Consider the following 21,105-nt stretch of genomic DNA (forward strand, 5'->3'; position numbering starts at 1 on the left):
CAGCGCGGCCGCGGGGCTCCGCGGAGACGCGGTTCTCTCCGCGGGAGCGCTTTGCTGGTCGGCATCACTTCTGGCTGTGTTTAAAACCAGCTCCTTCTCCGTCCCGGGAGCTGTGTGTCAGTCCTGCGGGAAGCCCAAGGCAATCGCCAAAAAAACAAAGGAGGGGAAGAAAATTGTGTCCTCGAAGGTCCCCGCGGGCGGGAGAAAAAGAGTTTTTCCCCGAACAAAGTCGGTCGCTCAGTAACTCCTGCCTCGCAGCGACCCGGTGCCGGGCAGGGAGGGCTCCGTCCCCGCGGGGCGCCCGCCGGCGGACCGGCCCCGGCTCCTCTCGCCGCCGTGGTCCCGCCGGCAGGTCCCGGCCTCTGTGCAGCGGCCGGGGCAGAGCACGACGCTGCCCGGCCGGACCCGCTCCCGCCCGCGCAACCACCGCGCGGTCCGGCCGCTGCCAACGGAGCCCCGCGGCCGCCGATTGCTCATTATTCGAGTTAAGGCCGTCGGTGATTTTAAACTTCCCAGTGCCGAGTGCCGGAGCCGCGGAGCTGGGGGCAGCCGGGGACCGGGCGGTCCTGATCGCCCCGGCTCGACCTCTCTCCACGGGCGCTGCCACCGGCCCCTCCGCAGGAACCGCGACAGCGCGGCCGCTCCGCGCACCCGTCGGGATGACGATCCGCGGCCCGGGCCGAGGCCAGGGCAGCCCCCGCGGAGCAGCGCCGCGCTCAGCTCGGTCCTCGGGTCGGTCACTCCCGCTCAGCGGCCGGTGCGCGCCGCTGCGCACCCGCGCAGTGTTTCTAAGCAGCGTTTCGCCAACAACGGCGTTGCGCTGCGAGGGGGAGCGCAGGCAGCGCCCGCCTCGCCGCTCCGCGCAGGTAAGGCGGGCTCCGCGGGCATCCGCGGAAGGTCCTGTGAGGTCTCCCGCGCCCCCCAGCTACGCGGGCCTGACACCCCAACCCCCCGCGGCATGTCGGGGCCGTGGGGAACGGCCGCAGAAAAGTTGCTCGGGGGGCGCGGGGCAGCCCCGGTCCGCCTGCCCCCCACGTTGAACTCTCTCCGGCGGCGCGCACAAGCGCGCAGCAGTGCGCAGGGCGCTCCGCGGCCACTTTCGCTTCCCCGCGGGCCTGCCCCGCCTTCCTCGACCCGCCCCCCCCACCCCCCCGGCCGTCCTCCGCGGAACTCCGCGCCGGCGGAGCTTCAACCTCTCGTTCCCCCTCCGCGCCCCCCCCCCCCCAACCGCGCTGTAATTTTTTTTTATTATTATTATTATTTTTCCCTTGCACCAAGCCTTGTTTACCCAGCAGGTGGATGTGACGTCAGAGACTGACAACAGCAAAAAATAACAACATCTCCCTCCGCGGGGGTGTCGCGGGCCGCCCCCGGCCCGCCCGCGCGGGCGGTGGCGCGGGGCTGCGCGGGGCGGGGAGGGGGCGCGGGGCGGCGCGGGGCGGGGGCGCGGCGGGGCGGCGTGCGGGGCCCCGCGGGCGCGGCGCCGAGCGGAGGGCTCTATTGTTATTTACCGAGCGGCGGAGCACGCCGCCGCGCCGCCCGGGCTCGGCGTGCCGGAGGGACGGGAGGGAGGGACGGGACGGAGAGGGAGCCCGCGCCGCTCCGCGCCGCCGCCCGCCCGCGCCGGGGCCGCGCAGTGCTGGGCAGCGGCAGGCCGAGTCCTGCGGGTGAGTCCGGCGCCCCCCGACACTTTCCCCGCTCCTCCGTCGTTGTTGCACTTTTCCCCCCGCTGGCCCCACGTGCCTGCCCCCCCCTCCCCCCCGACAGCCGCCGGCGCGGTAAGGGGGGGTGGGGGGAGTGCAGCGGTGCGCGGGCGCGGACCCCCCTCCCTGGGCTGCGGAGCCGCTCGCACCCCTTACCCGCCCACTTTGGAAACTTCACCCCCCTCCCCCCCCTCTGCGCGCACCCTCCGCGGAGAGTGCGATGCAGCGCCTTCTGCCCCCCTCTTCCATTTCCCCTACCCTCCGCACTTTCCTCGTGTTTTCCGCCGGGTCCCCCCACGCCGTCGCGCAACGGGCGCGCACGCCCCAACTTCAGCACTCGGGGCAAGAAGTTGCGGCGGGGCCGCGCCCCCCTCCTCCCCCCCCGCGCCGGGTCCGGCCGCTTCGCTCCCCCCCTCCCCCAGCACCTGTTGCAGCTTTCCGCTCGCGCAGTCCCTTCCGCAGGCGCGGAGCTCCGCGCCGCGTATCCTCCCCCACCCGGGTCCCCGGGGCCAGCTGCGCCCATCCCCCCTCGGGGTTTTTTTTTGAGACTAAGTGTTTGAATAAACATCCGCGCCTCCCCAGCCCGGCGCAACTTCTTCCTGCGCGGGTGCGGACCGCGCATCTCTCACGTGTCCCCCTCCTGCGCGTAGAGCCGCGGTGTGGAGCTTCGGGGCGGAACGGCGGCTCTCTGCGCGCCGCGGAGCCGGGGGAGGCCGCCGGCGCCCGGTAAGTAGGGCCGCGCAGCGCTGCGCCCCTCGCACCTGCCGCTCCGCGCAGCATCCCCTGCCCCGGGCAGCGACAGAGTGCGCGCTGCAGGCGGCGTCCGAGCGGCGTGTCCGCGCTTCTCTCCGCCCCCCACCCCGCATTTTTTTTTTTTTCTTTCCTCTTTTTTTTCTTTTTTCTTTTTTTTTTCTTTTTTTTTTTTTTTTTCTTTTCCAGCCCGGCGCGGACTGGGCTGCGCGGGGATCAGCGGCCGCCCCCTTCCCAGCACCGCGCAACTATTAATTATCCGGCGGCCGCGGCGCGGGGAGCATCGCCGGGCTGGCTGCGGAGCGGCGCGATTTTAACGAGTCTTCTTTCTGCCACTTCCCTGTAATGATTTTAATTGCGTGTTTTTGCTTTGAGTGAACTACGCCGAGTGAGATTACTACTTTTTTTTTTCCCCCTCCTTTTCCCCCCGTTTCCCCCCAAGGCTGGCAGCAGCAGCAGCGCTCAGCCCTCCCGTACCTACCCGAGGTATCTGCCGCCTGCGAGCGCTCTCAGAGCCGCTTCTCTAGAGAAGCTGGAGCCCAACTTCTGTGCTCAGAAGTTTAAGGTTTCATTTTTAGTAACTGTTCTTTGAGTGAGTAATGTATGTATACTGCTTGTAGCATGTCGTCTACACAATGTAGCCTGCTGATTTCTAGGGTGCTGGATGGTCATAAATATTAAAACAATTCTCTAAACTGTGTTTCCATATAGTTTTTCTAAACTTTACTTTTATCTGCTTTGACCAAATGTTGATGTCACTAATGACAGTTTCTTAATTAGACAAAGTTTCAAGGATGTCGTCGAAGAAACTTGCTGCTTGTGCTGTTAATCCACGGTTTTCTTTAATATTTCGGCAGTGGGAAAATAGGCGTTTCACTCGATTTAGTGTTATTTTTACCATTTCTGTTACTGCTGAGGAGCTCTTTTTGGAAGTTTGAGAGAGCCTGAAATTATTCAAGTTCTCAGAGAAGCGAGCGTAGGCAAGGAGGTACTGTGCATCTTTGCAACTAGATTTGGAGGAAGAAGGGGAAATCAAGGCTACAGGTTTCAGTTTCTCTCCTCTGAATCTTTTTCCCTGTACATTTTATGTGAACTGTCTCACAACCATACTGAATGGACCAGGGCACTGGGGGAGGAAGCTCTTCACTAGTTACCATTCAAAAGGTGTCGGCTAAAATCTCATTGCAAAAAGGTATTGTAGCTTTAACATCTTGCATTGGCAGCATTCTTCCCCTTTAGTCTTTGGATTAGTCATTGTATGAGAGACAGAAAAAAAATCACTTTTTTTTTCTTTTTTTTTTTTTTTTCTGGAAAAAGTAAAGTAAACAGCCTCCAACAAGTGAACCTTGACAACCCAGATTAAGGAAGGCAGGAGAGATCAAACAAAGCTGCTGCTGGGCTGTTGTCAGGAGCTGCCTCACTGAAAGCTCTGGACTATTCGATCAGGCAGCGAGGCTATATGTTCACTTATGCAGAAATGGACCATTACAAATGCTGATCTTTGTTGTGAAACCAAAGGATAACTTTGAGAAAAATAACTACTATTTCAAACAAGGCTTTCTGTTGCTTACGATTTTGATTACAAAGTTAGTTTTTCTGCATGGGCTGGGTTATATTTTTTTTAAGGTGATAGCGGTTTGGAGTTTTATACACTTTCAGAGAGACTTAGGATTTTATTTTATTTCTTCTGTCTAGAACTGCAGAGAAGAAGGCGTTTCAGTAGTGTAAGATTGAAAACCATAAAAGTTCTGTGGAGTTCAGCTTTTATTTCTGGATCTCTGAATTGTAAGGAAATGTGTCTTTTTTTTTTTCTCTGTGTGTAAGTGTTGTGCTGGTGCATAATAGAGGAGTTTGGTTGTGATTAAGCCTGGTATGTTTTATGACTGTGTTCCTAGAGTTTAGAAAACTTGTGATATCTTTCCTTAAAACGTATTACCAGCCAGTTAGGGTGGCACCTTATTTTTGATATGCCAAGATTTTTGCAAAACTGCATATAACTTGTCTTCATGGCTATATTAGAGACACGGTGTTATTGTGTAGTTTTTTTAGTGGAAATAGTAGTAAAGAGTATTAACAGATACTTGATTTTACTTCAGTAAACGTTTAGTATTTAAGTATTAATCAAACATAACCAGTGAGTTAGGTTATTTTTGTTGCTTGACACTTTCATGTTTGTATTCAAACACTTGACTACAAAGTTGACAAATATGCCCCTTCTTTCTTTAAAGTATTCCAAACTAATGGAAATACCTGTTATAAAAAATCTGAGGAAAACACTGTTACCCTAATGTATATTAATCAGGAGGCAGACCAAGTGCACATCTACTGAAGAATTAAGAAATCCAAAACTTTTTCACATAACTATTTCTTTAATTGGCAGGGCAAATCACACAATAAGTACTTTATACTTTTTATAAGGTAAGGTTTCATAACCATCCTGCATAACTTACTATAAAGCCTGTAGATTTTTATGGTATATACTTTAATTAGACAATAAAAAGTATGTGTGTTAAACATGCACATGTATGCTATTAAGCCATTTTGGGTAATGTTTAATGTTATTTAACATCTATAAACATTTTCTGCTTAAATCAGTTCCACCAGTAATAGTAACGCAGCTAGTTTTTGTACTGGTAAGAGAAGGAGCAGGAAAGTTGAGGAGAGAATTATGCACTGGACTTTAGTGCAGCATATGCTGCACTAATATTTTTCTTTTGGACTGGATCACCTTTTTTTAAGAGCTAAAATTTGCATTATCATCCTTGATGTGATATACTGTAAACATTTATGGTTCCAGAATTATTCCTGTTTCATGACATGGTAAAAATTAGGAAAAAGGCTGGTAGTAAAGAGGCAAATTTATGGAATGCAGCTTAGCATTTAGTATTTGTACTGCTTGTGGTCATTTATGTTAAGAAATTGAACCGGATAATGTGATACCTTTTGTGAAATATCTGTTGAGCATGTATTTGTATATCAAATAACATACGCACGCGCATGTATAGGATATGTATATAAAATACAGTTATTTCTGCAAGGCTGTCCAGTTATTTATAGGGCATAATGATACTTCTGTCATCTTAAATTTTCTCCGAGAAGCTTTAATAAATTTAAATAGATTATATGCTGTCAGAAAATAGTATAAATTTTGTTTACGATTCACTTGCTTTAAGGTACTTAGACTAAAGAAGCTCATTTAACCCCAAGACTGAGTAGCATTAAGTGGTGAGAGGAGTCTGCTGAAGAGCTGCTACTGCCCTTTGCTCTTGTGATAATCTTAAATTACTACAGTTTAATTACAACTTCAAGGCACTGAGCTGAAATATTTTTATGCAGCTGAGACAGGGCTGGAGAAGATGTAGTGAGATTTTAGCAGGTAGCTGGATTTCTCTTTGGAGACACAGCATTTGCTCAGGCCTTCCCTGCCTTCTGGAGTGCATGCAGGGAGCATCGCTGGTGTGCACGGACACAGCGCCCGGGGGGAGCTTTGCCGGGGGTTTCCCACCTCGGGGGGCACAGCATCGAGCCCTGCTGTAGTCAGGCAGCTTGGCCGCACAGGCTTTTTGTTTGCTGTTCCTATTTAAGCTTACATTTGAATTAAATAGCACAGCGTAGTTATTCCTCAAATGAGTCTTGCCTACCCAGTTGCTTCCCGGAGCTTTTCCCTGCGAATCTCTGCCGAGGAGGCAGGGTGGGAAGGGGCTGGGGGCAAAGACCGGGGGAGTGATGAGGAGCATGGGCGGCACCCTGCTCTGAGAACACAGCCCCCCAGCTCGTGGCTATGGCATGGTCCCCGTGGCCCCAAGGGTGAGCTCAGGGCGCAGTCAGGCGCCCCGGCTGCACAGGGCCAGATCCAGAGCATGCTGGCATCAGCTGGGGCTTCTGCTGGTGTCCCTGCCTTTGGGTTTGGCTTTTGGTCTGTGTCACTAACTCGTATCACTGAAACTTTTTCTTTTTTTTTCCTCCCCCTACGTATACTAGCATGTTTTCACACCCAGTGAGCGGTTCAGTGGAGACAGGAGCCAGAAAGCGTTTGCTAAGTGGAATTTATAACCGTTGTGCACTAGAGATCAGCAGCATCTTTGCGACTGTTCTTAGAGGTCCTGGCAACCAAACTTTGCTGAAATGCTTAGAAGGGTATGGCTGGGCTTGGAGTCCTTGACTTCACGCCATTGAGGACACGCGTAAGTGCTCGGCTGCGCTAAAGCACAGCGTTTTTTAAATCATGAGCCTGGTGTGTTGTTTGTTTTTTTTTTTTGTGTTGGCCAAATCCTTGTAAAATGTCTCATTGCAATAAGAAATAAGATCTTGTGTTTGCTCGAACTGCTTGCTTTTGCACTGACAAAAACGCTGCTCGCAGCTCGCTGCTCTCACAAACTCCGGTGTCGTCTGATTCACGCAGCTCGCAGCGTATGGGGAATTGCAGCTACTGTAGGTAACAAGGTGATGCCAATGCATATAGAGGAAAAAAAGTAGGTTGGAATAAATCATGCAGTCATTAGAGGAAAAACTCAATTGTGGGAACTCTGTAGTCTTTTAATTTTAAAAAAAATTCTATATTTTGGGCTGTAGAGGAATCAGCTGTTCTATTTTTAGGAGATCAGATATTTGTTGGTTGGGATGTCTGGAGTGTTTTAACGTGTGCTCTTTTTTTCTTACTTCAGCATTGGAGCTACCAAGTCAGGGAAGCCGCTGGCTCTGTTTGCATGCAGTCGTCTTTGCAAATGTGCTCTAGGGTTTTGTCTTCCTATTCTCCTGGCACCGATCTCTTCCATGAATGCAAGTGAACAGGCTTATGTCTAATGGCTGTTTCTATGTGGCAAGTATCCCAAATAATCTTAATAACTTTTTGTTCAGTGCCATCCTGAAAATGAAGATAGTATTCTATGGAAAATGAGCAAAGAGAAGAGCATGGGCAAAAATCAATTTCTCTTCAAGAAGCATGTGGTACCTGAGGAGGACTAAATAATTTTTCTCCTCTTGTTGACCCTCCCTGTGCTGTTTTTAAAATGTCTCCATTTTGGTGCCTTGAAATTGCAATTAAGTTGTAGTAATTTAAGATTATTGCAAGAGTGCAAAGGGCAGTAGAAGCTCTTTAGAAGTCTCATCTCAACACTTAATGCTACTCAGTCAGGGGGTTAAATGAGTTTCCTCAATGTAAGTACTTAAAGTAACTAAATCGTAAACAAAATTTATACTATATTCTGACAACTAATAATCTATTTAAATTACATTAAAGTGTGTGTGTGAAAATTTAATTAAAGACAGAAATACTGTCAAGCCCTGTAAGTATCTTGACAGATCTACTGAAATGGAACCCATATCGTAAAATATTTACATACATGTGATAGACTGCAGTGTTTCTGGGAGTGCTATTCTGAAACTAATTGTGGGCTTTTTTCCTCCCGGTTTCCCGTTCAGTTGCAATGGTCTCAAAAAGCAACACAAATAAATACCCAGAACGTTTTATTTGAATGATTCTCCAGTGTATTGTTTACTGCTAATCGCGCTCTCTGTACAATACTTGTCACTGTTGTGTTTTTATTAGAAGTGTCTATTTCCTCACTAAGTTAGTTTAGCACTGCTGTTAATTCAGGATTACACTGAGAATGCAGGCTCCTTGTGCAGCGGGGTAATGTTGTGTAGTGTTTGCGGTGTGGCAGTCCTGAATATGCAATCTGTAAATCACCTTTCTTCTGGATGTCTGGCCCAGAGCATGGTGCTACAGAGTCTCTTGCATTGTTGTGACTGTTAATTGATTTTTTCAGGTAGAAGGTGCTTAGGACCTTTTTTTTTTTTTTTTTTTCCGTATTTTTGTAATATATATGGAAGCGTTTCGTGCAGTGCTGGTACGTGCATTTGCTGCGCGGGACCCTTCTTGCTGGTGTGACTGCAGCGTGTCTCCTTTGCAGTACCTGGTCCAGGCTGCTTTCAAGATGAGGAACGTTTTGCCCTGGATGAAACAGGGTTTGGCTGAAATTTAACAAGGACCAAAGTTTGGCTGGAAACCCACCCAGTGGGATTCTGCATGCGGCCAAAGGCAGGTGGTTTTACTGGGAAGGTGCAGGATGAGCCGTGCTTTCTCATCTCCCGATCGTGGGTCACGGCAAACTCCCAGCTTTCCTTGCCAGGGTTGTACGTCCCTGGAGCTGCAGGGTTGCGGGAAGAAGACGAGGATTTGTGCATGGAGAGAAGGATGCGATGGGAGCATGGTGCTGGGGAACCCCGGCCGGGCACTCGGGTGCTGAGCACCGACAACCCGACAGAAGGTGGCACAGTTCGGCAGGTTGGCTGGAGCCTTTAACAGCATCGTTAGTTTTCCCCTCTTCGCCAGACATTTCCTTTCATGTGGAATCCGAGTTTTAGCTGTACTTCCCGATCAGTCTTGTCATCTTGTTGCTAACAATTAGGGTCAAGTGTCTTTCCTTGGGCTCGCCACAGTCTTCATGTTGGTGTCCCTCCCCCAGCTCCTAGCCTAAGCTGTTTGTTCATTAATTAGTAGATCGGACATATTAACACGTCAGTAAACCAGAGTAGTCAGACTTCCCAAGGCACCTCGGGAAACCCTCTCTGGTTTTATGTGACTGGACATGCACTATTGCTGATTTAGATAGCGGAGCCGATGATGCCAAAGTGTTAAAAGAGAGAGATAAATAGAGAGAGCCCAGCAGTAAGCAGAATGTCATGTCTCTATTAAAAAGCTTGTGATAAAGGAAGATAAAATGCTGAGAGGGGATTGCTGGTGTGTTCAGAGCAGCCGCTAAACATCTGATCACAAAAATCGATGCTGAATTCCCCTTCCTTCAAAACACTTGCTCGCAGAATTAATGTCTGAGCCCGGGTTTGATTGCAGCAAGCGGTGGAGCCCTGAAAGGACTTTTGTTCTTGCCAAAAAGGCGTCCGGGGGTTCTCAGGGATTCAGGAGCTGTCTGAGCCGGGATTCAAACCTCCCTCCCCAGTTCCCTTTGAAGTGGCTGCCCCTCTTCCGCGGCAGCGCGGTGTTCCCGGGACGCTGATGAAGTTGTTTCCAGGGCTCGTTACTCCGTGCTGCCTCGTACCTTGATTTCCCCGGCGCCGTGGACACCTGCGTTTCTGTTGGCTCCTGTCTGGAGGTCGATCCTTGACTTCACAGCAGAGTAACAGCCGTGCGGATTTTTATATATTTGAATGTCTTCCTCAGCTGGGTGCAGAGGCTGCTCTGCAGAAGTGAAAAATGTAACTGAGTATAAAGAAACGAGTGGTCGCAGCAGATGAGAGGGGAGCGGTATTAATTTTACTGGTTCTGTAATGAAACATGGAGTAAAATGTTAAATCATCTCAGCCTTGTTTGCTGAAAGGATGTTAATCATTCCATTAAGAAGGATTAAGTAATTAACTGTTATTTCTGTAGGAACCAGTGTCAGTTTTAAAAAGCATCTTCCCGGTGTTGCGAGGTGAATGCGAAGTTTATGTTTTTCTTTCTGCTTGCTGGAGAGCTGGGAGGTGAGTGTGAGTGGGACACCTCTTCCCGAGAAACTTCTGGGAATGCCAAGGTAGCAGAAATAGGGGGTATTTTGCGACTAAAGTGTGCTACTCTAATAGTCTTTTGATTGCAAGGTTGTGTTTTATGACTTGGGTCAGCTGGGCCTGTTGCAAGCCTTATTTCAGGAGCAGTCTGTTTGGGATTAAGAAGTTAAAACCATGAAGTGTTCATCTGTGTGCTTACTTTTTTTTTTTCCCTTTTTTTTTTTTTTTTTTTTTAATAATAGCTTTTATGTTGTAATAGTAAGCTTGCTGACAGTACGTCATGAACTCTTATCTTCCATGAGCCTCGTGACAAATTTTTGTTAGCCCGTCAGGCAGCTTTTAGCTCATCCAGCCCAGTTCCCACATTTTATACTTGTGCTGGAAAGAAAAAATTCCGTTAAAATCAGTGGTGTAAATCCTCCTTTCCTCCTGTGGCGGAAATCCTCTTAAAAGCAGGGGCGGTGTAGGGGACATGGGGCATCACGGAGCAGCTCCCAGCGTTGGGCCGTTTGGAGGATGTTGAAGCCGGATTCGGCCAGAAACAGCCAGGTCTGGGGAAGGATGCAGCCAGCAAGACTTTTGACGTGTGCTGATGCTCAGTAAGGTCAAAAGTGTGTTTTGGAGAGGGTGCAGATGGAGGAGCAGGTGGGCAAAGGACACCAATGACAATATTTTTCGTCGTTTCAGTTTTAAAGGATCAGGTTGAAGCCCCTGCACGGGGAGAGGTACCGAGGCTGGGGAAGCATCTGTGTTCGCGCCGCTGCATCCTGTGCTCCCGAGCTCGCTGCCTTTCTGCCAGGGCTCAATCTATTCTTTTGCCTTGACAGATCGCGGAATTTGGCATTAACCTCATCCAATTGCTGCCATTTCTCATGTAATGGTCCCAGCTTCTAATATCATGGTTAGTGCTAGTGAAACTATACCCAAACTGAAATTTTCTATGAGTGATGTGAATTCTGCCTGGCAAATAGCATAATACAGTGGCACCAATTGCGTTAGTAGTGATACTTTTTGCTTTCATAACTGCTCTACTTCTCAAATCGGGCTCCTTCAGATAGTATCATGCAAACTCTGTTGATCAGTGTACTGTAAATTATCCCTCCCCCTCGGGTGAATTTCATAAATAGGTATATTTCTTTGTGTAGTATATAAGACAGCTAGATTATGCTTCAGTTATGTGGCCTGAGCCCCAAATACCTCTGCTGAAATCATGGGAGATTCCTTGGGTGGACTGAGTTTAAAAAAAAAAAAAACCCCAACAGGTCCATTTGGCTCAGAGAATAAAATCTTTGAATATTCATGTATGTAACATATAATAAGAATCTATCTGGATCTTTGTATGGAACATCATAACTTGTATCTACCTTGGCAGATTTAGAAGAGAGATTTTTCTTAGTAAGTTTTACAATAATAATAATATAAACACGTGTTAACAACTTTAGTAATTTACTTTAATCAGGGAGTTGTGTCAGGGGCCCCATCCTGGTTTGGTTATTACACGGGTGCTGGGAGAAGGAGGCTCTGAAGTAGCTTGTAGGAAATAATTCTTGTTACTTTTAAATGACGTGCCAGTGCATCGATGTTCAGATAATGTATATTCAGTTTTTAAAGCTGCCGAGTTGTGCATTTGGAAGAGTGAAAATGTATGTTTCAGTGATAAATTACTTGATACTTAAAAGGCTTTGAAAGAGGAATGTCCAAAGTATGCAGTGTAATTATTGTTTGTCCAAGTATTTTAAAGTTATTCTCTGGCTAATGCATCTGAGTTTTCTGAAGGCCAGTAGTGTAGGGAATGATGGTCTCATTCAGGAAACCTTTCTGATCCGTCATTTCAGTTACAGGATTTAACTGAGAATGGGGAAAACTAATTTTGGTATATTTTAGCTGATGTTGTACTGTGTACACTTGTTCTGATTTTTTTTTTCCCTTCACTTGTATAAAAGCAGCATCCGCAGCATTCAAAAAGCACTGCTTTGTGAAAGTTGAAATGGAGCGTTATCTGTGAATTAAAGTAAAATATCTTGAGCCTACCCAGAATATTCCTAGCATTAAACAGTTGGAGAAGACTAGGTATTTTGTATTTATTTTTCAGATTGGCTGGAATATGGTCTTTCTGGAAAAGGGTCCTTGGACGGCTGAAAGGGAAATCTGACTTTTTTCAGCGAGCGCTTTATATTTGCTGAGGAATTCTGGTTGCGCAGAAGCGTGTTGCATGGGAATGGAAATGTATTAGATAGGATTTTTAGGGATTATAATAGATGCCATTAGATAGAGGCACGCTCATAGAGATGTAAACTAGTAAATCTCAACAAACTGAAAAATAGTAGCTATAGGCGTCTGGCTCTGTTATCAAACTTGCTGCATAAGCCAGAGTTTATGCACTGTGATAATGCTAATGACCAGCAGAGCCAATGATGCATGACTGGAGGAAATCAGTGGTATAATCAGAGAAAGTTATCAGGTTTTTGTCATTAAATATTAGTGATAAATAATACACTTCATTTTGAGTAGATAGGACGTATTTAATTCTGATGTGGAGAGTTTCAATTTAATTAGGGGCATTGCTGAGGAAAATGATAATCTTTTGTAATTTAAAGGGAAAAATAAAAATGCATTTGTTTCAGCATAACCTCCCAGCAGCTGCCGTCCACTGCTATTTGCTTCACTGGTGTCTGATGGCGAGGAATATCTCTGCAGCTAGTTGAGGTGGCTGTTTATAGCAGGGTGTTTTATCTAAGTTATTAGTTTGTGCAACACAGAACTAATTACACGAGTCCAGAATCAAAGGGTTTCTGTTTAGTATAAACTGGGTATCATCTTTCATTTTCTGCTTAAAAATGTGAATATTGCAGCAAATCTAAACTGTGTGCTCTGGGCGGTGGTTTCTCTAGAAAACAGTCTGCTTGTCCAGGCGGTAACAGGAGGGAAGGGACGAGGACAAAAGATACAGATAACTTGCAAAAAGAGATGTAATTTATCTTTTAAGTCAGTGGGAGAACAAGGAACAGAAGTATAGCTTAAGCTGAAGTAAGAGGGATATTAATAGTCTCTATAAAGGACAATTTGCACCAGGGAAAAAAAAAAAATCTCATTGGCTTTTTTTAGCGAAACAGGCTAACACTCAGTGTAAATCTGTGTCATTAGCTGAAGCAGTGCATGATTTTTAGAGCATTGCTTTTCTTCTCGTGAGCCTTTACCTGCAGAGGTTCGTCCCCAGTGCCAGAGGCAGATGTGGCTCAGTATCTTCCTTGGGGAAACTTTGCTTGCCAGCTGCAGGACTGTCAGCCTGTGGCCCTGTTTAAGCAGATATCGCCAGTTTTGCCCAGCGAGTGGCTTTGTAACGTGGCCAGGATCTTCCCACCACCTCTCAGAGTCGTGCTCGAACACAGAATCTCAGCTCGAGTTTCCAGAATTAGATGGCACAGTGAGTAAACACAGCGCGCTTGCCAGTTCTCACATCCTCTTTTGCAGCGAGTATTGCAGCAAATCCTGCAGGTTTGACTCATCTCCGAAGTTCTTCACTGATTTAAAGCAGATCTCGTCTGGCTTTTGAGAAAGAGCTGGAAGTCTCGCCACAGCTCCTGCGCTCACTGTCCTTCTGCACATGAACGCAGTGTGCTTGGGTTGGCCTCCGCACAAACTTGGGCAGCTCTGAGGAACTTTAGCTGGGGTTATGTGCCTGTGTCTAAGGGTAAAATTTGGCCTGCAGTCGTCCTTTATTGAAAGCTTTATGGAAATACTTTGTTCTCGCTATGCACAAATATTTACATTCTGGTGGGAAGTTTTTTTTGCCCTCCATTTCTTTGGTGTCTCTTCTTTTTTTGTTTGTTTGTTTAAATGTCTCCTGCTCTGTGTTGTAAGCACAAGGAGGGGGTGGAAGATATTATACATAATGCCCTGTCAGTTAAAAAATAATCAGGTTTTCAACTGGTATTTCTCATAGGTCCAAAAGTAAAAAAAATGCCTGCCTGTATTAGAAGCACTGTCTCTTGGTCTGATTGCAGCGAGCCGTCCAGGGTAGGATGGGGATTCTGCTTAATGCTATGGGTAGATTGGAAGAGGAAGGGCATACAGAGCAGAAAACTTTTCTGGGTAGATAAAAGTAGTGACAGGTACAGCCCCCGTTTTAAGAACAGCGTGTCTTAATGTTTCTGTTCATCAGTGTTGAATCACCTCCGCCTGTCAACCTCTGCCAGGTGGATGCTCTCGGCAGGTTGAGGAGGAGGACACATTGCTCTGCAAGCGTGTTACAATGGTCCACACGTGTGCTGTGACTCAAGCGCGCTCGCAACTTCATGACATGTATCAAATGAGAATTGTTTCCTTGGAAAGCCTTTACCTCTTCCCCCCCCCCCCGCCCAGATGAAGGCTGACGCTGCTTTCTCAGGCTGTTTGACAGCGTGCTTGGTGCTGTATAGAATGAGGGCTTGGTTCATGTTGCAGCTAAGTGGATTTAGGAGGCAGCTGCTGTGGGAACAGACCTTTCTGCTTGTTCCTGGGCACTTCCCATCACGTCCCCGCGCATCAGCTGAGTCCTCCTGATCCGAGGGTGAGACTGTGTGGGAAACTAGACCAGCAGAAAACTGACTTCAGCAGCAAAACATGTTTTCTGCCAGTTGAGCAACCTCATTGGACTCTTTGGAGGACAGAGGAGGGACCAAGGGGGTCAGGGCCACCCCCTTGATAAATCTTTGGCCTCTGGGTTGGCTTCACTGCAATGTGAAACCTGGGCAGAGGAGTCCTCCTGCCCAGCTGCCCTGGACATGCTCCTGGCAGTGCTGGCTGGTGGGACCACCCCGCCAAAGCCAGTGCAAGTATGGGTTTTCTTTTAATTGTTAAGTTAATGGTGCTCCCCTGGTGCCAGCTACTGAAGTTGTTAACGTGCACATAGTGAAAAGCCCAGCATCATGTTTTCTTTGGGTTTTTTCTTTCCTGTTAGCAGTAGATGATGAGCTGGTCCAGAGGCTGGGTATTTCTGATAAGGGCACTGAGAGATATCCAGATTACTAGCTGCTGTTGTTTCTTCTTGTTTTTATAACACTTATCTGTGCAATAAACAAATACAGCTGCACATAAAACTCAGATAAAACTGCGTCCAGCCTGCTAGCTAACTTTTGAGTTAAAGAACAGAAGTTGATGAGGAAATAGATATCCAGGGCTCGTCGACATCGTGTGGGTTTACACCAAAAAGGGTCTGACCCGTAGCCTCTGTTGGCTCAGTGTTGTGCAGGATGTACGTGCCGGGGGTGTGGTGGCGCGGAGGTGGCCGGCGACCACGTCTGCAGTGCAGGGACAGCCATGCGCAGAGCCGGCCGGGCCGCCCGCGAGCCCAGCTGTCGGCATGGACGGTCGTTAGTGTGGCGCAGGGCTTGTTCGGGCTTATATTGGGGGTTTGAGTAAAGCTTTAAATGCGGTTTATGCTTTTATTGCTTCTGAAATGGGTGCAGGTGCGTGTTAGCAGGAAGTGAAACTGGAGGAGCCCTTAGGGAGCCTCGCTCCAGCCGTGCCAAGCAGGTACAGCCTACGAGTGTTATCACTCACTGATAACCTGGCATGGTGTCGGCACTCACACGTGTCGTGGGGACTACGGGAGTGAAGTCATGCCACAGTTTGGCAGGGACCTCATCCCTCTACCAGGCGGTGCGGGCAGGCTGTGTTGCTTGGGGTTGGTTCCCTTCCATGCATGGGGGCGTCTTCTTGTCCCTGAGAGCTCGGCTTGCTTCTCTGCCCCTGTATCCCAGTGAGAAGGGACCGGTAGGGTGTTTTGGGAGGGGTGAGCACCAGAGAGCAGCATTGCAGGACATCCCTGACTCTCTCCAAGCCTTGCTGCCTAACCAGCGTCTGCTGATAAGGTGAGGCTGGTCCGTGCCCCAAGCGTTTTCTTTCAGAGCCGAAGGATCATTTTGGGGAAGGTCGTAAGAGGAAAGGCTGGGTACCCACTGGATGGGGCTGCCCGCCACACCTCTGGGGAAGCGAGACCCAGACCAGCACCCAGCTGCCCGCCCTGGGGCCTCCCTGGTGTTGCACAAAGTCGTCTGCTTTCTTCAGCTGACGGCTGGTTAACGGCCCATTTTTGCATTGTCTTGTTGAGGAATTTGAATGTGCGGTCTGTGAAACGAGGCATCAAAGCATTAACCCTCGCTTTTAATTATTACTTTAATTTTTTAAAAGGAGTAGCGGTCAGAATAAAATACTTAGAAGGAATAAAATACTTATTATCCACCTTTTCTTCCTCCTTTGTTTGTGCCCAACTTGAGTTGCCAGGTCTCCTGAGGAGTGGTTGATGTGCAGGTGAGCAAAGCTGCGGTCCTGTCCTCACCCTGTCTCTTCACCAAGTGCTGAGGCTTCATATTCTGCGTGTGCAATTATGCATACTCCTAAATAACACCTTCTGTTAGGGTTATTTACTGTTTGTTCTTATGTGTTAACACCACATCTGATTGGAGCCTTAATTGCTCTCTGTGCTCCTATATTTTTGCCTCTCCCCCTAGACCAGTTGGAGGGTTATTTGAAGGCAAAGCCCAAGGCAGCACAATGCTATCAGGGTATGGGCTCTCCCAGTTACCAGGCTGCACACACAGCGAGTCCCTGGAAAAATGCCCCTCCGAGTCATTACAAATTAAGCATCTCAGACGGAAGCATAGATGAAGCTCCGTGAGAAGACCTACAGCTTGATCCAAGAATTATGTGATGTGCAAAGATGGAGAGAAAAGCAAACTTTGCATCCAAGACATGGAGGCTGTGGTGCTCCTGCCCCGGGGTGCTCTGGTGCAGCCATCTGAAGGCTGCTGAGATCTCCACTGTCCCACTCGTGCCACAGCCAGTACCTGTCACTGTGGTGCCGTAGCCAGGAAACCCCATACAAGGTGTAGTTGGTGAAGCTGCCTGTGGTTGTTAGCAGCTGAAGCTGGCTGTACAAGCAGCAAATTTCCCAGTAACTAGCAAGAAAATATTGTGGATCTGCAGGTATTCCCCATAGCTGCATAAGCCGTGTTTGTGACCATCAAGGTAAGTGAGATAAACCCCATTTTTCTCTAGTATAGCAGAACATCGTTGTTCATGAGCGAACTCAGTTTTTCTCCGCGTGCATGATATGTCACTGAATGTATCTTTTGTGGGAGTGGGAATGTGCAGGAAGAACCTGAGATTTCAGAATGGCACAAATCAGGCTGAGGAGGAGAAATTATTAGGAGAAGGCAAATGCAGAAATCTTGTGTTCACATGGCCTGTTATCCAAACCCACTGTCATGGCGAAGAAATGGCAGGAACCTCCATCAGCAGCCGGGATGTCCGATGGTAACAGTGGAGGATATGTCTTCCAGTCTGCACTGAAATAAAAAAAATAGGGAGTGGTTGATTACCTCTTGGTTTTAAATAAGTGTAGTATTGAGCGTAAATTAAAAGCAACCTTGAAACTGCACAGATTCATAAAACTGTACACTGGGATTTTAAAAATTACCTCCATTGGAATCCTGGAAGCATCTGTTACATAATTAATGCACTTAAAAATATATTCTATTTATGATTAATCCAGGACTGTAGTGTGTGCTAGTTAAATGTCTGCATCCCAGGGTGCAATGCAAGGAAAGAAATGCAGTGGTAATCTATTTGATGGTTATAGGAAAGGACATTTGCTACAAATAAATACGTTTTCTGTAGTCTTTTTATTTGTCAGGGCCAAGCTTATGTCTGTTGTGCTGAGTGTGTGGACTGGTAAATGTTTTGAGATTTGTGCTGATAGTTTTGTAGATCTACTGGAAAGAATAACTCAAGAATAATTAGGGAGATTGACCATACAGTAATGTACAATATGTGTGACAGCGTTACTGTGTTGATGATCTTGGGTATGGTATATGCAATTAGAAGTGCTAAGGTTCAGTACCATTTAAAAAACTCTCCGAGATACACAAATGCCTTAGGAGATGCATGTTTCCCAAAGGATAACTTGCCAAAGTTACTGGATGCTTTGGGTCCCCTCTCCAGAGACCTATTTCAGGCTGAGACCTCCTGGCTGAGAGCGGGCACAGCAAGCACAAGTACAACTTGACAAACCTCAGCCTGCCCAGTTTTTTTTTTTTAATCAGGAAGTTCTGAGGACTCTGTAGCTGCATTTTTTTGGTAGGCTTTTGAGTTGGCATCCAGCCACCGGATCCTGGAACCGTTTCTGGCATTGCATTTCCTCTGACAGATTTTTCTCTCTGCCCTCTGTTTCTGTTCCCTTTTTTTTTTTCCTCCCCCCCTCTCATCTGACCACTGTCTTGTTGGGTTGGTGAAGGATCATGCTGTGTAAAACTCTCTTCATTCTTATTTTCATTACTGTTTTGTAAAAGCCTGCAAGCTGTTACGGTTGTCCATTGCTCTGTTGTGTTCCAGGGTGGTGGTGCCATGGATGGCCATGGGTCCTGCGTTTCCCTGCGTGCCTTGGGCTGGCTGAGCAACCCAGCTGCAGTGGCAAGAGCCGCACAGTGCTGTGGAAGCTTGTAAAATGGTCCCTTTCCAAATGTTTATTTTTTCGAAGTGAACAATCATGGTGTGTGTTGGCTCAGGAAGCATTTTGAGGAGGAGTGCTGCAGGTCTCATTGCACCTGGTCTGTCCTGTGTTGCTGCTGGATTATTGAAGGGGTTACCCATATTGAAACCATACGTGCTCTTCAGTGTACCTGTCTGCCCTGCCACCAGCAGCATGCCGAGATGTGGCACGGAGTGCGGGCTGGCACCTCTGCCTGCTGGGCTCTGCCCAAGTGCCCTAGACCTGCAGTGGAGACACGATAGGGATGGGGAGGAGAAACAGTTATCTCCCATTTGCCTTTGTTGTCTCCGTGCCTGGCTGTGTGGTATTTCGGCACCGTACCCAGTATGGATGCTGGAGGCATGGTTGCAGGTTGCCCATTGCATAGTACAGCACCTGAGACTGCTCCGGGGTCCTCTCCCCAAGGCTGTCTGCATCACCAGTACTGCAGCCGAGTTACTAATGAACTCTGATTTCCACCTACTATTGGTTGTCTTAAATTGTTTCTGCACTTCAGAGTCCCTGATGTCCCTTCAAAATGTAACGAGGGAGAAGCAAGCCTGGTTTGTGAAAGGCGGCGATGCTGTAGCCTTGTCGAGAAAACTCTTAGCCGTGGACTCTGCTCTTGGCTCCTCTTTGTCATTAATCGCAATGGAAACGTTACTTCTGACTTTTCCCACTGTATAACGCGAACCCTTGTTATCTTTGCAGTATAAAGGTGTGCTCAGCGTGGGCTTTTCCTTCAGTCCTGAAGAGAGGTGGATGTTGAGATACATGTGCGCCAGACTGTATTTCTAGCAAATTGGGGCCAGGAAAAAATAGATTACTATTGGTAACTTAATTTTCTGCAAACTAAGGAGGCCAAAAGAGAAATCCACCTCAAAAGCTCTTTGTTTCTTCCTTTTTTTTTTTTTTTTTTTAAACAAAGAATGTGTTCTAGTTGTATTTCAGTTGTCCAGGGTTTCAGCCACTTTCTTTGATAGCGATTTGTGTGAAAGCAGTTGTGTCAGACAGAAGGAAATCATAAAATCTTCAAGTTAAGCAAAGGATGAGAAGGGCAGTGGGTAGCATGAAATGAAGATGCATTCAAATCTAATGAGCATTGCTACCAGCGGACCTCCATTCCTCTGCTTGTTATGGGCCAGTTTGGTGATGTTTGGCGAGTTTAATGGATTGGGGTGAGTGGCTGATAAAAAACAAAGAATAAGATTTTGGGGAGAAGCAGAATCTGGTGACTACAGTAACGCAAGTTTATTTTTAGAACTCAATTGCATTTGAGTTGCTAGCATTAGAAAAACTTCTTAGCTCACATTATACTGCGAATTTCTTTAATTTATTTTTAAAGTGGAAATTTTGCAAGCTGACGTTTTGCAGCATGCGTAGTACGATTTGGCTGACAGCATTGTCTGGCAAAAGAAATAACCAAATTATTATTCAGTCATGGGTTTTTAACAGCCGCAAAGCAAGTGGATGTTAACTAAATGATGCAATTTATTCCCTTCCTGCTTATTGCCAGCTTGCCTATTACAGAGAGACTGCCAGCTTTAAATAAGTGGTACCCAGATGGTAGTCGCATGACGCCCACTTGGTTACAGAGCCTAAGCAGGGAATAACTCGGCAGCCACTACAAGCTGTGGGTCAATTGAGGGGGAATGCCTGTTGCTTCACAGTTTTGCATATGTAAATCTGTTAATGTTATGTCAGTATTGTGCGGTCTAAACACAAGCATTGCCTTTCTCTGGGGCCCAGATGAACTTGGATCGCCGCCCAGTTAATGAGGAGCCGAGTGCGGATCGGCAGTCAGAGGCTGCCGCCGCCGTTCGCTTCCTCGCCGTGAACTCGCCGCATCCCGGATGCTCCGCTCCGGCAGCAGGGCCCGGGGCTGGCGAGGCCGCTCGGATGGGCAGGGCGAACACCCCCTCTATTTTTAGTCCCAGCACGGAAGAGGGTTGGCTTGGCCCGGCTGACGTTTTCTTTCTGTCTGCCGCGCTCCTGCGCTCGCCTTCATCGGCTGCAGATGTGGCGCGCAGCCGCTGCCGAGGAGTCATGAACTGTGTCGTCTGCGCCCTGTAACAGCCAACATCTGCTGCGGCCGCCTGATGGAAGCGGCATGGAAACAATTTTGGGGAGAGTGCTGAAGTTTGGCCCTACAGATGATTACTTTATATTAATTGCATTGAGATAGTTACCGTACAAGTCGGGTTTGAAGCTGATCCTGCCTCTCTCCCCACCCCGCCCCACTTTTTTTATTATTGTTTTAAAAGCGGTAGTTAAAATTGTTTGACATGGGAATGCTTTTTATTGTTGATGATTTCTGGTTCTGAAAAGTTTATTACAACGGGTGAAAACAACAACCAAAAAAACTCATAAAAAGCTGGGGCTGTAATATGCTTAAAGACTAAAAAAGTACCAATAGTGTTGATTTAACCAAAGAAAACGTTCCTGCAGGTATTGTAAATTTTATTTGCCAGATGAAAAGCATTAAATGTGTTATTTTTCATGAAGGAAAAACATTCTGATTTTTAACCATTTTGTAAATTATATTAATGCCATAATACAGTTTAAAAAGCCTTGGGCCTGTTCCAGAAGCGCTTGCCCCAGCAGCAGGTCCCGTGGGGTTTGCCCGTGGGGCGCGGG

General features: G+C 47.7%; 1 protein-coding gene across 6 annotated transcripts in view; it reads left to right on the forward strand.

Moving 5' to 3' along the window:
• The first annotated feature begins 1,549 nt into the window (after window positions 1–1,549).
• Window positions 1,550–21,105, forward strand: part of FOXP1 (forkhead box P1) — a 384,901-nt gene continuing 365,345 nt past the window's right edge. For 5 of the 6 annotated variants that reach the window (XM_065642236.1, XM_065642235.1, XM_065642240.1 and 2 more), the window contains exon 1: window positions 1,550–1,667. The gene's annotated coding sequence lies outside the window, so the exon portion shown is untranslated. Of the gene's footprint in view, window positions 1,668–2,415; window positions 2,430–2,895; window positions 2,940–21,105 lie in introns of those variants that run through there. The other variant, XM_065642237.1, reaches the window with a different exon arrangement.

The sequence above is a fragment of the Caloenas nicobarica genome, chromosome 11, assembly GCF_036013445.1.
Source record: "Caloenas nicobarica isolate bCalNic1 chromosome 11, bCalNic1.hap1, whole genome shotgun sequence".
In the NCBI taxonomy this organism is placed as follows: Eukaryota; Metazoa; Chordata; class Aves; order Columbiformes; family Columbidae; genus Caloenas; species Caloenas nicobarica.